Below are 17,046 nucleotides of genomic sequence, written 5' to 3'. Positions count from 1 at the left end.
CAAGAAGTAGTTTTTGGTTTCAAAAAGGTTGGTGACCCCTGTACTAGGGCATCAAATCAGTGTCAGTTGAGTCGGTCCATAGGTTGCCTGTAGGGATTGTTAATGTCCAGCAGATGTCAGTATTTAGTGACACAGTATCGACACAGTATCAATACAGTTTTGCAATGTGTCGAAACGCTTCATGACGCCTCATCAACCCATCACTAGCGCAGAGGTAAACAAAGTGTGAAGCAGAGAGTCAGGGGTATGATGGCGCCAGGGAGACTTCCTGGCAACAATGGATTTAAATAATAGTGACATGATTAAAGACAGGTGCGTGAGTCGTGAGGGCAGGTGAAAACTAATGGGTTGCTATGGTGACAAACAAGAGAGCACAATGAGTCCAAACGTGGAACAGGTGAAACTAATGGGTAACCATGGAAACAAGACAAGGGAGTGAAAAGCCAGAAACTAAAGAGTCCAATAACTAAACAAAACAAAACATGACTAAAACAAAACATGATTACACAGACATGACAAAATTAAGCCTTTTTTACTTAGAATATGGATTGAGGAAGCAGGGCCTGGGGAATCTGTGGTGGGCTCTCCTATTTCTGGGGCTGAGGTTGCCGAGGTAGTTAAAAAGCTCCTCGGTGGCAAGGCCCCGGGGGTGGATGAGATCCGCCCGGAGTTCTGTTGCGTTTTGGACCAGTTTTTCCTCCCAGGGAATTCAAGTTGTCCAATTCGCTCCCAAGTTCTTTCCGACACTTAAAGCTGAGTTGAAAAACCACCAGAGACAGAATAGGTATTTTGTTGTATATATTCTCAAAGCTTTGACAACATATAAATATGATTGAGACCAGTCTAACCCTAGAACCTTCTATCGCGCACACCCAAAATGGTCTGTCTTCCCGATCCCATCACCCTCTCTCTCCTTCCCCCTCACTAGCCATAACAAAAGCACAACGTCTCAATAGCCATAATACATTCCAAAGAACTCAAGGTTATCACACATAGTATGCTTGCTGACAGAGCATCAAGAGAATAAATGGAAAAGACGAGCTGTTTTCAAATATGACTAATAAATGAAAGAAGTACAACTTAAATTCGGATATATGTAAATATCTGCCTCCGACAATTCCCCCTTCAGATCTTCTAAAAAGATCTTTATCACTAGTACAACACTTACCCCGCCCCTTTTGAGTTGACTGACACTAATGGCTCAAACTGTTATATCTCCTTGTTTTTCCCGGACGAGCCCCCAATTTGTTGCGTTTTGGACCAGTTTTTCCTCCCAGGGAATTCAAGTTGTCCAATTCGCTCCCAAGTTCTTTCCGACACTTAAAGCTGAGTTGAAAAACCACCAGAGACAGAATAGGTATTTTGTTGTATATATTCTCAAAGCTTTGACAACATATACATATGATTGAGACCAGTCTAACCCTAGAACCTTCTATCGCGCACACCCAAAATGGTCTGTCTTCCCGATCCCATCACCCTCTCTCTCCTTCCCCCTCACTAGCCATAACAAAAGCACAACGTCTCAATAGCCATAATACATTCCAAAGAACTCAAGGTTATCACACATAGTATGCTTGCTGACAGAGCATCAAGAGAATAAATGGAAAAGACGAGCTGTTTTCAAATATGACTAATAAATGAAAGAAGTACAACTTAAATTCGGATATATGTAAATATCTGCCTCCGACAGTTCCTTAAGGCTCTGGATGTTGTGGGGCTGTCTTGGTTGACAAGACTCTGCAACATCGCGTGGACATCGGGGGCGGTACCTCTGGATTGGCAGACCGGGGTGGTGGTTCCTCTCTTTAAGAAGGGGAACCGGAGGGTGTGTTCCAACTATCGTGGGATCACACTCCTCAGCCTTCCCGGTAAGGTCTATTCGGGTGTACTGGAGAGGAGGCTACGCCGGATAGTCGAACCTCGGATTCAGGAGGAACAGTGTGGTTTTCGTCCTGGTCGTGGAACTGTGGACCAGCTCTATACTCTCGGCAGGGTCCTTGAGGGTGCATGGGAGTTTGCCCAACCAGTCTACATGTGCTTTGTGGACTTGGAGAAGGCATTCGACCGTGTACCCCGGGAAGTCCTGTGGGGAGTGCTCAGAGAGTATGGGGTAACGGACTGTCTTATTGTGGCAGTCCGCTCCCTGTATGATCAGTGTCAGAGCTTGGTCCGCATTGCCGGCAGTAAGTCGGACACGTTTCCAGTGAGGGTTGGACTCCGCCAAGGCTGCCCTTTGTCACCGATTCTGTTCATAACCTTTATGGACAGAATTTCTAGGCGCAGTCAGGGCGTTGAGGGTATCTGGTTTGGTGGCTGCAGGATTAGGTCTCTGCTATTTGCAGATGATGTGGTCCTGATGGCTTCCTCCGGCCAAGATCTTCAGCTCTCACTGGATCGGTTCGCAGCCGAGTGTGAAGCGACTGGGATGGGAATCAGCACCTCCAAGTCCGAGTCCATGGTTCTCTCCCGGAAAAGGGTGGAGTGCCATCACCGGGTTGGGGAGGAGATCTTGCCCCAAGTGGAGGAGTTCAAGTACCTCGGAGTCTTGTTCATGAGTGGGGGAAGAGTGGATCGTGAGATCGACAGGCGGATCGGTGCGGCGTCTTCAGTAATGCGGACGCTGTATCGATCCGTTGTGGTGAAGAAGGAGCTGAGCCGGAAGGCAAAGCTCTCGATTTACCGGTCGATCTACGTTCCCATCCTCTCCTATGGTCATGAGCTTTGGGTCATGACCGAAAGGACAAGATCACGGGTACAAGCGGCCGAAATGAGTTTCCTCCGCCGAGTGGCGGGTCTCTCCCTTAGAGATAAGGTGAGAAGCTCTGTCATCCGGGGGGAGCTCAAAGTAAAGCCGCTGCTCCTCCACATCGAGAGGAGCCAGATGAGGTGGTTCGGGCATCTGGTCAGGATGCCACCCGAACGCATCCCTAGGAAGGTGTTTCGGGCACGTCCGACCGGTAGGAGGCCACGGGGAAGACCCAGGACACGCTGGGAAGACTATCTCTCCCGGCTGGCCTGGGAACGCCTCGGAATCCCCCGGGAGGAGCTGGACGAAGTGGCTGGGGAGAGGGAAGTCTGGGCTTCCGTGCTTAAGCTGCTGCCCCCGCGACCCGACCTCGGATAAGCGGAAGAAGATGGATGGATGGATGGATACTTAGAATATGTTCCCCATACCAAAGTGTTACCAAAAACATATAACTTTGTCTTGAAGTTGAATATTATTTTTTTTCCACTAAAGAAGGCTTCGGTGAATGCGCATATGAAACTGGTGGGGTTCGGTACCTCCAACAAGGTTAAGAACCACTGCTCTAGGGAAAACGGTAGCAAAATTAGCTCAAAAAGGTATCACTTTAATGTTAGAATGCTAACGTAAACATGCATCTTTCAAAAATACCATTATGACATCAGTGTGCTGAGGTCACATGGCTCCACCACTTGACGGTACCAAATGTGGCCCCTACACCTGCAATGCACTCATACTCCCAGCTCCAGGACATTCATTAGCGAATGATAATTGAGTTCCTGGCAAGAAGGGCCTGTTGGCAGGCGTCATACACGGGGAGTAGAAACACAAACAATAAACAGTCTGCCTGAGGTGCTGTTGACAGGTCAATGCTTTCACTGAGGTTTGGACTTTTAAAAAGGACCCGAGGCGGCTTGGAAGCTTTTGTCATCAGCCGCGTCCAAAAGCGGGAAATTAATTAGAGGGCGGCGAGTGCAAAGAGTTTTAATTAGCACAGTGAGAGTCTAAGTTGTCCAGTGTGTGTGTGTGTGTGTGTTCTGGCAATGCTTACTTAATGGGGACATCGCTCGGTTTACACAGTCACCTTTAGGGGACCTCTGACGGTATGGGGACAAAAAATACAGGTATCCCTTGCAGACTGTATTGATATATATTGATATATAATGTAGGAACCACAATATTAATAACAGAAAGAAACAACCCTTTTGTGTGAATGAGTGTAAATGGGGGAGGGAGGTTTTTTGGGTTGGTGCACTAATTGTTAGTGTATCTTGTGTTTTTTATGTTGATTTAATAAATGAATAAAAAAATTAAAAAAACGATAATAAAAAAACCGATACCGATAATTTCCAATATTACATTTTAACACATTTATCGGCCGATAATATCGGTCTGCCGATATTATCGGACATCTCTAATATATATATATATATATATATATATATATTTATATATATATATATATATATATAATATACATATATATATATATATATATATAAGAGATACATATAATATATATATATATATATATATTAGAGATGTCCGATAATTATATATATATATATATATATATATATTAGAGATATATATAATATATATATATATATATATATATATATATATATATATTAGAGATGTCCGATAAATGTGTTAAAATGTAATATTGGAAATTATCGGTATCGTTTTTTTTAATTATCGTTTTTTAAATTTTTTTATTCATTTATTAAATATATATATATATATATGTATATATATATATATATATATATATATATATATATATATATATATATATGTCCTGAAAATATGCAAACAAAACTGTGTTTAGATAATTGATACTTCAAACTTGCATAAATAAATCTTAAGGAATATAACATAACTTGGCTTCTGAGAGCTTCAAAATGTAATGAGTAAAATGCTAAAGTTGTTGATAAACAAGCAATTATTTTAATAATTAAATATGGTCATTTTAAATGAATTATTATGATCATTTAAAATTAATTATTTCAAATATGTTTATTTTAATGTATAATTAATTCTATGGCTGGATGTAATAAGGAGTCAGAAAAAATACAAATAAAAATACAATTAATTTTGATGTTTTTGGCAAAATATAGTCAAAATGTATTTAGTTTAAAAAAAAAAAAATAATAAATATATTTATTTTTAGGTAAGATAAACATAATAATACAATTTATCTCTAGTCTGGATGATTTAGTTCTTGTCACCCTGTTGTCCTCCCGTCGTGAAAAAAGGCTGTCCTCACTCAGGTCCGCATGGAGCTGGAGGGGGCGTGGCCTCCAGCTCCGGCTAAAAATCGGGAGATTTTCGGGAGAATATTTGTCCCGGGAGGTTTTCGGGAGAGGCGCTTGTCACGTTCAAACACTGAGGACATCTATTAAACAAGACAAAAGGCAAGGAATCAAACAGAGACAGAATTCAATTTGGACTCAATATTGAGGAGAGACATGGCCACTGCACTCTCTGTACAGTCCTGCACCACGCTCTGACGAAGAAGGTTTTCGTCTCCTCATTTATTCAGATGTTCAATGTTCACGCACCAACACATGTCACAGCAGGAATGGGAAGTATGTAAAACAGTCATTGTTTTCGGTCTCATTGAAGTCCAAGAAGAGGATTTCTCGGGCTTGGGCTCTTCCTGGATCCAGCTGGGGCAGGTGTTGGAGGACAATGGATAACCCCTCCCGTCTCCTGACCACAGGGACTTCAAGAGGGCAGCGGGTCGTAAATAGCGTTGACCTCGGTTACCAAATAGTTGGAAGAGAGTTTGTGAAATACTTCAGAGAGAGTTCGTTTAACACTTCAAAGAGAGTTCCTCTGGAAGTTGAGCAGATCCTGCCATCTGTCCGTGTTGAAATCACAGTGGCGTTTCACGAGCCTTCTTCCTCTTGTTAGGCCTCGAAAGACAGCATTCATAATACAACGTTTCTTTTGTGATAACTTACAAACAATTATTCCAACAGTATCCCTTGCAGACTGTATTGATATATATTGATATATAATGTAGGAACCAGAATATTAATAACAGAAAGAAACAACCCTTTTGTGTGAATGAGTGTAAATGGGGGAGGGAGGTTTTTTGGGTTGGTGCACTAATTGTTAGTGTATCTTGTGTTTTTTATGTTGATTTAATAAATGAATAAAAAAATTAAAAAAACGATAATAAAAAAACTGATACCGATAATTTCCGATATTACATTTTAACACATTTATCGGCCGATAATATCGGTCTGCCGATATTATCGGACATCTCTAATATATATATATATATATATATATATATATATATATATTAGAGATATATATAATATATATATATATATATATATATATATATATATATATATATATATATTAGAGATGTCCGATAATTATATATATATATATAATATATATATATATATATATATATATTAGAGATATATATATAATATATATATATATATATATATATATATATATTAGAGATGTCCGATAATATCGGCAGACCGATAAATGTGTTAAAATGTAATATCGGAAATTATCGGTATCGGTTTTTTTATTATCGTTTTTTAAATTTTTTTATTCATTTATTAAATATATATATATATATATATATATATATATATATATATATATATGTCCTGAAAATATGCAAACAAAACTGTGTTTAGATAATTGATACTTCAAACTTGCATTAATAAATATTAAGGAATATAACATAACTTGGCTTCTGAGAGCTTCAAAATGTAATGAGTAAAATGCTAAAGTTGTTGATAAACAAGCAATTATTTTAATAATTAAATATGGTCATTTTAAATTAATTATTATGATCATTTAAAATTAATTATTTCAAATATGTTTATTTTAAAGTATAATCTATGGCTGGATGTAATAAGGAGTCAGAAAAAATACAAATAAAAATACAATTAATTTTGATGTTTTTAGCAAAATATAGTAAAAATTTATTTAGTTTTTAAATTTTTTTTTAATAAATATATTTATTTTTAGGTAAGATAAACATAATATTACAATTTATCTCTAGTCTGGATGATTTAGGCTGTCCTCACTCAGGTCCCCATGGAGCTGGAGGGGGCGTGGCCTCCAGCTCCGGCTGAAAATCGGGAGATTTTCGGGAGAATATTTGTCCCGGGAGGTTTTCGGGAGAGGCGCTGAATTTCGGGAGTCTCCGGAAAATTCGGGAGGGTTGGCAAGTATGAACGGCAGTGACTAGGATGGCGGAAGCGGGGATCGAACCCGGAACCCTCTACCAACCGAGCTCTCCCGCCCCCACCGAGGAATATTGTCCTTGTGCGGACTGCAGTTTTTAGGCACAGGAAGTTGGCCTATTTAGAACAGAAGCACACGGCAGCCATCTTCGCTCTCTCCGTGCGATTCTTGAACTCATAATTCTCTCATCATTCCGCTAAAATCCCGCCTCGTTCTCAGCCGGAGCCGGCCGCGAGGCTGCGATCAAACGAGCGCCCGTGGGACCCCCTGGGGTCCTGCTGACATTAGGCAAATTACAAGGAATAGGCAGCAGAAGTGTGCATTGTCACGCTTCTGATCCACTACCCGGATCCGACCAGCAGACCAGAAAGAATCCGGACCATGATGGCCGTCGACGTGATGTAAACACCTGCTTGTTTTCCAGAAAGTAAACATGTAACTCCGGTCTGAGTGCCTTGTCGTGTCACGCTTGACGCACATTCGTGGCTCCTTAACCCACTTTGCAGCCATCTTGACAGGCTGCACACGGGGGGGGGGCTTATATGTGAGTCATTTATTTGCGTTATTGGAGAGACAGAACTCTGTGAGGACACTGAAGCAAACACAGATATCCATCCATTCATTTTCTACCGCTTGTCCCTTCCGGGGTCGCGGCGGGTGCTGGAGTCTATTTCAGCTGCATTCGGGCGGAAGGCATTTTTCCCTCTCTGAAAAATTGTGGTGTGGCTGTTTCAAGATGCACAATAAGGAGGCACTTGAAGAAAAATGGGCTGCATGGTCGAGTGGCCAAAAAGTTCAATTTTGGCCTCATCACTCCAAAAGACTTTGTTCCAAAAAATGCAGCAGCTCAATTAAAAAACTGTACTTAAGCCACATTCTTTTCTTTTTTTTTTAGTACTGAACTCTTAACCCTCATTTGTAAAAAAATAACATGCTTATTATGCAAACAGTATTTGTACACCTTTAACACAGATTTGTATACTGTCTTCAGAGATTCAGTTTTTTTTGGTGGTACTCGAAACCTTTCTGGGTACCTGCGAAAGGGTGTTCAGCATGGTTAGAAAAATAGTGACAGAGAATAGAACAAGGATGGACAATCCAACCCTTAACTCAACAATGAGTAGATGAGTGTTATGTGTGTGTATATGTGTAAATAAATAAATAAATGAACACTGAAATTCAAGTATTTCTTTTATTTATATATATATATATATATATATATATATATATATATATCGCTAGAATTCACTGAAAGTCAAGTATTTCTTATATATATATATATATATATATATATATGAAATACTTGACTTGGTGAATTCTAGCTGTAAATATTCTCCTCCCCTCTTAGCCACCCACCCCCGAAACCTTTCTGGGTACCTGTGAAAGGGTGTTCAGCATGGTTAGAAAAATAGTGACAGAGAATAGAACAAGGATGGACAATCCAACCCTTAACTCAACAATGAGTAGATGAGTGTTATGTGTGTGTATATGTGTAAATAAATAAATAAATGAACACTGAAATTCAAGTATTTCTTTTATTTATATATATATATATATATATATATATATATATATATATATATATAATAAAAAATATATATATATATATATATATATATATAGCTAGAATTCACTGAAAGTCAAGTATTTCTTATATATATATATATATATATATACATATATATATATATAATGTATATATATATATATATATAGCTAGAATTCACTGAAAGTCAAGTATTTCTTATATGTATATATATATATATATATATGTATATATATATATATAGCTAGAATTCACTGAAAGTCAAGTATTTCTTATATGTATATATATATATATATATATATATATATATACATATATATATATATATATATATATATATATATATATGTTTACACCTACAAATAGTGAATTTTGGTGTGTCCCTTTATCTGGTCACTTGATATAATACTAACATTTTATGCTAACATTTACATGTTCTCACGTAAAAATCTGGATTTTTATCTCATCTCTCATCTCATCTCTTATATTAGCATGTTGACATTAGCATGCTAATGTTTTATGCTATCTTTTAAGCTAATTTTCGATATTTACACCTACAAATAGTGAATTTTGATATGTCCTTTATCCGGTCACTTGCTAACATTTTATGCTACCTTTTTAGCAAATTTTACATGTTCTCACCTAAAAATCTGGATTTTTTTTTTTTATACTTGGCCGCCATCTTGGAAGAATGCTGTCTCTTATATTCGCATGCCTATGTTAGCATGCTAATGTTTTATGCTATCTTTTTAGCAAATGTTTATGTTCATACCTAGAAATAGTGCGTCCTAATACTTGGTGCCATCTTAGAAGTATGCCAACTTGTCTTATGCCATCATGCCAACGTTAACGTCCTAACCTTTTTTTGCCGGCTTTTTAGCTAATTTTGTGTGTTTTAGGCTAAAAATCATGTATTTTTAATACTTGACGCCACCTTGGAAGTCTCTTTTATATTAGCATAATAACTTTAGCATTCTAACATTTTATGCTAGCTTTTTTTTCTTCTAATTTTGTATGTTTAAACTTAAAATCAAGTCAAGTATTTCTTATATATATATATATATATATATATATGAAATACTTGACTTGGTGAATTCTAGCTGTGAATATGCCCCGGCCCCAACCACGCCCCCGCCCCACCCCGACCACGCCCCCCACCCCCCACCTCTCGAAATTGGAGGTCTCAAGGTTGGCAAGTATGCCAATATGGCTCTTTCAACATTTTGGGTTGCCGACCCCTGGACTAGGAAGTTCTTAAAAACAGCCTCGCAGTCTTGGTACATATAGGATCTGTGGTTAGTCCTTAAAAACATCAAAGTGCTCCTGTCATATAGAGGATCTCGGTCCTTAAAACAGCAGAGAGATCATGTCATATATCATAGAGGATCTTTGGACTATTGTTTGAAATGAATAACAATAGTGCAGGGAGTACTGTAGTCCCCTAAACCCCTCGGTCTTGAATATGTGGCCGCCCAGAAGCGTTCGTTGAATAATCCTTCTTAATATCCGTGTGAAAAAACAAAAGATATTCCCCCCTCAGCACGTTTCAACTGAATCTGGCCTCAACCCGACTGTGACGCTAATTACCCACAGAACAGAATGTCTTGTTAGTTTTCCATTTAAGACTTTGAATGCCATCTAGCAGCTCTGCCTCGTCTGCCTCATCCAATCCAGCGGCTGCGTGTCGTTGATTAAGGACGACTAATCTGTTTACACCTGTAAAAGCGCACATGTTAACAAGGTAAGCTGGCCTTCTCCCTCGGATCTCATTTAACACGGGACTTGATGATTAGACGACAAAAAAAAATAAAAAATCCTTGCTTTATCCTGCAGTAATCTTGACCTACAGGTAAAAGCCAGTAAATTAGAATATTTTGAAAAACGTGATTTATTTCAGTAATTGCATTCAAAAGGTGTAACTTGTACATTATATTTATTCATTGCACACAGACTGATGCATTCAAATGTTTATTTCATTTAATTTTGATGATTTGAAGTGGCAACAAATGAAAATCCAAAATTCCGTGTGTCACAAAATTAGAATATTACTTAAGGCTAATACAAAAAAGGGATTTTTAGAAATGTTGGCCAACTGAAAAGTATGAAAATGAAAAATATGAGCATGTACAATACTCAATACTTGGTTGGAGCTCCTTTTGCCTCAATTACTGCGTTAATGCGGCGTGGCATGGAGTCGATGAGTTTCTGGCACTGCTCAGGTGTTATGAGAGCCCAGGTTGCTCTGATAGTGGCCTTCAACTCTTCTGCGTTTTTGGGTGTGGCATTCTGCATCTTCCTTTTCACAATACCCCACAGATTTTCTATGGGGCTATTGTCAGGGGAGTTGGCGGGCCAATTTAGAACAGAAATACCATGGTCCGTAAACCAGGCACGGGTAGATTTTGCGCTGTGTGCAGGCGCCAAGTCCTGTTGGAACTTGAAATCTCCATCTCCATAGAGCAGGTCAGCAGCAGGAAGCATGAAGTGCTCTAAAACTTGCTGGTAGACGGCTGCGTTGACCCTGGATCTCAGGAAACAGAGTGGACCGACACCAGCAGATGACATGGCACCCCAAACCATCACCCAACCATGCAAATTTTGCATTTCCTTTGGAAATCGAGGTCCCAGAGTCTGGAGGAAGACAGGAGAGGCACAGGATCCACGTTGCCTGAAGTCTAGTGTAAAGTTTCCACCATCAGTGATGGTTTGGGGTGCCATGTCATCTGCTGGTGTCGGTCCACTCTGTTTCCTGAGATCCAGGGTCAACGCAGCCGTCTACCAGCAAGTTTTAGAGCACTTCATGCTTCCTGCTGCTGACCTGCTCTATGGAGATGGAGATTTCAAGTTCCAACAGGACTTGGCGCCTGCACACAGCGCAAAATCTACCCGTGCCTGGTTTACGGACCATGGTATTTCTGTTCTAAATTGGCCCGCCAACTCCCCTGACCTTAGCCCCATAGAAAATCTGTGGGGTATTGTGAAAAGGAAGATGCAGAATGCCAGACCCAAAAACGCAGAAGAGTTGAAGGCCACTATCAGAGCAACCTGGGCTCTCATAACACCTGAGCAGTGCCAGAAACTCATCGACTCCATGCCACGCCGCATTAACGCAGTAATTGAGGCAAAAGGAGCTCCAACCAAGTATTGAGTATTGTACATGCTCATATTTTTCATTTTCATACTTTTCAGTTGGCCAACATTTCTAAAAATCCCTTTTTTGTATTAGCCTTAAGTAATATTCAAATTTTGTGACACACGGAATTTTGGATTTTCATTTGTTGCCACTTCAAATCATCAAAATTAAATGAAATAAACATTTGAATGCATCAGTCTGTGTGCAATGAATAAATATAATGTACAAGTTACACCTTTTGAATGCAATTACTGAAATAAATCAAGTTTTTCAAAATATTCTAATTTACTGGCTTTTACCTGTATATGTAAAATTAATATATAATGCGTATTTGCCTTACATCGTCTGTCCAGTTGAAAATTATGTTAAAAAGAAAGCTAGTCTATGATGTAGCCTTTTAAAGTGGTAAAAAAAAAAAAAAAAGATGCAATTTTGGATAGGGTGTATTAATACAACTTTTTCACTTTCGATATTAGAGCCTTGAGTATCGGTCAGTATCGATATTGATCCGATACAATATCAGCACAAATAATACAAAACCCAAAAACCAGTGAAGTTGGCACGTTGTGTAAATGGTAAATAAAAAGAGAATACAATGATTTGCAAATCCTTTTCAACCTATATTCAATTGAATAGACTGCAAAGATGAGATATTTAACGTTCCGACTGGAAAACTTTATTTTGAGAACATATTGTGGGAACATATAAAATTAGCTAAAAAGGTAGCATAAAATGTTAGCATGCTATCAAGTGACCGGATAAAGGGACACACCAAAATGCACTATTTGTAGGTGTAAACATCGAAAATAAGCTTAAAAGCTAGCATAAAACGTTAGCATGCTAATGTAAACATGCTAATATAAGAGATGTTAAAATACTTCCAAGATGGCGCCAGGTCTCAAAAATCATGAATTTTAAGTTTAAACATACAAAATTAGAAAAAAAGCTAGCATAAAATGTTAGAATGCTTAAGTTATTATGCTAATATAAAAGAGACGTTAGCATACTTCCAAGGTGGCGTCAAGTATTAAAAATACATGATTTTTAGCCTTAAACATAGAAAATTAGCTAAAAAGCCAGCAAAAAAAGGTTAGGACGTTAACATTGGCATGATGACATAAGACAAGTTAGCATACTTCTAAGATGGCACCAAGTATTAGAACGCACTATTTCTAGGTATGAACATAAACATTTGCTAAAAAGCTAGCATAAAACATTAGCATGCTAACATAGGCATGCGAATATAAGAGACAGACTTCTTCCAAGATGGTGGCCAAGTATTTAAAAATTCATGATTTCTAGGTTAGAACATATAAAATTAGCTAAAAAGGTAGCATAAAATGTTAGCATGCTATCAAGTGACCGGATAAAGGAACATACCTAAATTCACTATTTGTAGGTGTAAATATCGAAAATTAGCTTAAAAGATAGCATAAAACGTTAGCATGCTAACATCAACATGCTAATATAAGAGATGTTAAAATACTTCCAAGATGGCGCCAAGTCTCAAAAATCCTGAATTTTAAGTTTAAACATACAAAATTAGAAAAAAAGCTAGCATAAAATGTTAGCGTGCTAAAGTTATTATGCTAATACAAAAGAGACCTTGGCATACTTCCAAGGTGGCGTCAAGTATTAAAAAAAACATGATTTTTAGGCTTAAACATACAAAATTAGCTAAAAAGCCAGCAAAAAAAGGTTAGGACGTGAACGTTGGCATGATGACATAAGACAAGTTAGCATACTTCTAAGATGGCACCAAGTATTAGAACGCACTATTTCTAGGTATAAGAAAAAAAAGCTAGCATAAAACATTAGCATGCTAACATAGGCATGCGAATATAAGAGACAGACTTCTTCCAAAATGGCGGCCAAGTATTTAAAAATTCATGATTTCTAGGTTAGAACATATAAAATTAGCTAAAAAGGTAGCATAAAATGTTAGCATGCTATCAAGTGACCGGATAAAGGGACATACCTAAATTCACTATTTGTAGGTGTAAATATCGAAAATTAGCTTAAAAGATAGCATAAAACGTTAGCATGCCAATGCCAACATGCTAATACAAGAGATGTTAAAATACTTCCAAGATGGCGCCAAGTCTCAAAAATCCTGAATTTTAAGTTTAAACATACAAAATTAGAAAAAAGGCTAGCATAAAATGTTAGAATGCTTAAGTTATTATGCTAGTATAAAAGAGACGTTAGCATACTTCCAAGGTGGCGTCAAGTATTAAAAATACATGATCTTTAGGCTAAAACATACAAAATTAGCTAAAAAGCCAGCAAACAAACTTTAGGACGTTAACATTGGCATGATGACATAAGACAAGTTAGCATACTTCTAAGATGGCACCAAGTATTAGAACGCACTATTTCTAGGTATAAGAAAAAAAAGCTAGCATAAAACATTAGCATGCTAACATAGGCATGCGAATATAAGAGACAGACTTCTTCCAAGATAGCGGCCAAGCATAAAAAAAATCCAGATTTTTAGGTGAGAACATGTAAAATTAGCTAAAAAGGTAGCATAAAATGTTAGCATGCTATCAAGTGACCGGATAAAGGGACATACCTAAATTCACTATTTGTAGGTGTAAATATCGAAAATTTGCTTAAAAGATAGCATAAAACGTTAGCATGCTAATGTCAACATGCTAATATAAGAGATGTTAAAATACTTCCAAGATGGCGCCAAGTATCAAAAATCATGAATTTTAAGTTTAAACATACAAAATTAGAAAAAAAAGCTAGCATAAAATGTTAGCGTGCTAAAGTTATTATGCTAGTATAAAAGAGACGTTAGCATACTTCCAAGGTGGCGTCAAGTATTAAAAATACATGATTTTTAGGCTTAAACATACAAAATTAGCTAAAAAGCCGGCAAAAAAAGGTAAGGACGTTAACGTTGGCATGATGACATAAGACAAGTTGGCATACTTCTAAGATGGCACCAAGTATTAGGACGCACTATTTCTAGGTACGAACATAAACATTTGCTAAAAAGCTAGCATAAAACATTAGCATGCTAACATAGGCATGCGAATATAAGAGACAGCATTCTTTCAAGATGGTGGCCAAGTATAAAAAAAATCCAGATTTTTAGGTGAGAACATGTAAATGTTAGCATAAAATGTTAGTATTATATCAAGTGACCGGATAAAGGAACATACCAAAATGCACTATTTGTAGGTGTAAATATCAAAAATTAGCTTAAAAGATAGCATAAAACGTCAGCATGCTAACATCAACATGCTAACATCAACATGCTAATATAAGAGATGTTAAAATACTTCCAAGATGGCGCCAAGTCTCAAAAATCCTGAATTTTAAGTTTAAACATACAAAATTTGAAAAAAAGCTAGCATAAAATGTTAGCGTGCTAAAGTTATTATGCTAGCATAAAAGAGACGTTAGCATACTTCCAAGGTGGCGTCAAGTATTAAAAAAAACATGATTTTTAGGCTTAAACATACAAAATTAGCTAAAAAGCCGGCAAAAAAAAGGTTAGGACGTTAACATTGGCATGATGACATAAGACAAGTTAGCATACTTCTAAGATGGCACCAAGTATTAGAACGCACTATTTCTAGGTATGAACATAAACATTTGCTAAAAAGCTAGCATAAAAACATTAGCATGCTAACATAGGCATGCGAATATAAGAGACAGCATTCTTCCAAGATGGTGGCCAAGTATAAAAAAAAATCCAGATTTTTAGGTGAGAACATGTAAATGTTAGCATAAAATGTTAGTATTATATCAAGTGACCGGATAAAGGGACATACCAAAATTCATTATTTGTAGGTGTAAATATTGAAAATTTGCTTAAAAGATAGCATAAAACATTAGCATGCTAATGTCAACATGCTAATACAAGAGATGTTAAAATACTTCCAAGATGGCGCCAAGTCTCAAAAATCATGAATTTTAAGTTTAAACATACAAAATTAGAAAAAAAGCTAGCATAAAATGTTAGCATGCTAAAGTTATTATGCTAGTATAAAAGAGACGTCAGCATACTTCCAAAATGGCGCCAAGTATTAAAAATACATGATTTTTAGGCTTAAACATACAAAATTAGCTAAAAAGCCGGCAAAAAAAGGTTAGGACGTTAACGTTGGCATGATGACATAAGACAAGTTAGCATACTTCTAAGATGGCACCAAGTATTAGAACGCACTATTTCTAGGTATAAGAAAAAAAAGCTAGCATAAAACATTAGCATGCTAACATAGGCATGCGAATATAAATAATGATAAATGGGTTGTACTTGTATAGCGCTTTTTCTACCTTCAAGGTACTCAAAGCGCTTTGACACTACTTCCACATTTACCCATTCACACACACATTCACACACTGATGGTAAGAGACAGACTTCTTCCAAGATGGTGGCCAAGTATTTAAAAATTCATGATTTCTAGGTTAGAACATATAAAATTAGCTAAAAAGGTAGCATAAAATGTTAGCATGCTATCAAGTGACCGGATAAAGGGACACACCAAAATTCACTATTTGTAGGTGTAAACATCGAAAATTAGCTTAAAAGATAGCATAAAACGTTAGCATGCTAACGTCAACATGCTAATACAAGAGATGTTAAAATACTTCCAAGATGGCGCCAAGTCTCAAAAATCATGAATTTTAAGTTTAAACATACAAAATTAGAAAAAAAGCTAGCATAAAATGTTAGCATGCTAAAGTTATTATGCTAGTATAAAAGAGACGTCAGCATACTTCCAAAATGGCGCCAAGTATTAAAAATACATGATTTTTAGGCTTAAACATACAAAATTAGCTAAAAAGCCGGCAAAAAAAGGTTAGGACGTTAACGTTGGCATGATGACATAAGACAAGTTAGCATACTTCTAAGATGGCACCAAGTATTAGAACGCACTATTTCTAGGTATAAGAAAAAAAAGCTAGCATAAAACATTAGCATGCTAACATAGGCATGCGAATATAAGAGACAGACTTCTTCCAAGATGGTGGCCAAGTATTTAAAAATTCATGATTTCTAGGTTAGAACATATAAAATTAGCTAAAAAGGTAGCATAAAATGTTAGCATGCTATCAAGTGACCGGATAAAGGGACACACCAAAATTCACTATTTGTAGGTGTAAACATCGAAAATTAGCTTAAAAGATAGCATAAAACGTTAGCATGCTAACGTCAACATGCTAATACAAGAGATGTTAAAATACTTCCAAGATGGCGCCAAGTCTCAAAAATCATGAATTTTAAGTTTAAACATACAAAATTAGAAAAAAAAGCTAGCATAAAATGTTAGAATGCTAAAGTTATTATGCTAGTATAAAAGAGACGTTAGCATACTTCCAAGGTGGCTTTAAGTATTAAAAATACATGATTTTTAGCCTTAAACATACAAA

Source organism: Nerophis lumbriciformis, linkage group LG05 (genome assembly GCF_033978685.3).
Source record: "Nerophis lumbriciformis linkage group LG05, RoL_Nlum_v2.1, whole genome shotgun sequence".
In the NCBI taxonomy this organism is placed as follows: Eukaryota; Metazoa; Chordata; class Actinopteri; order Syngnathiformes; family Syngnathidae; genus Nerophis; species Nerophis lumbriciformis.
This window is presented reverse-complemented; position numbering follows the sequence as displayed.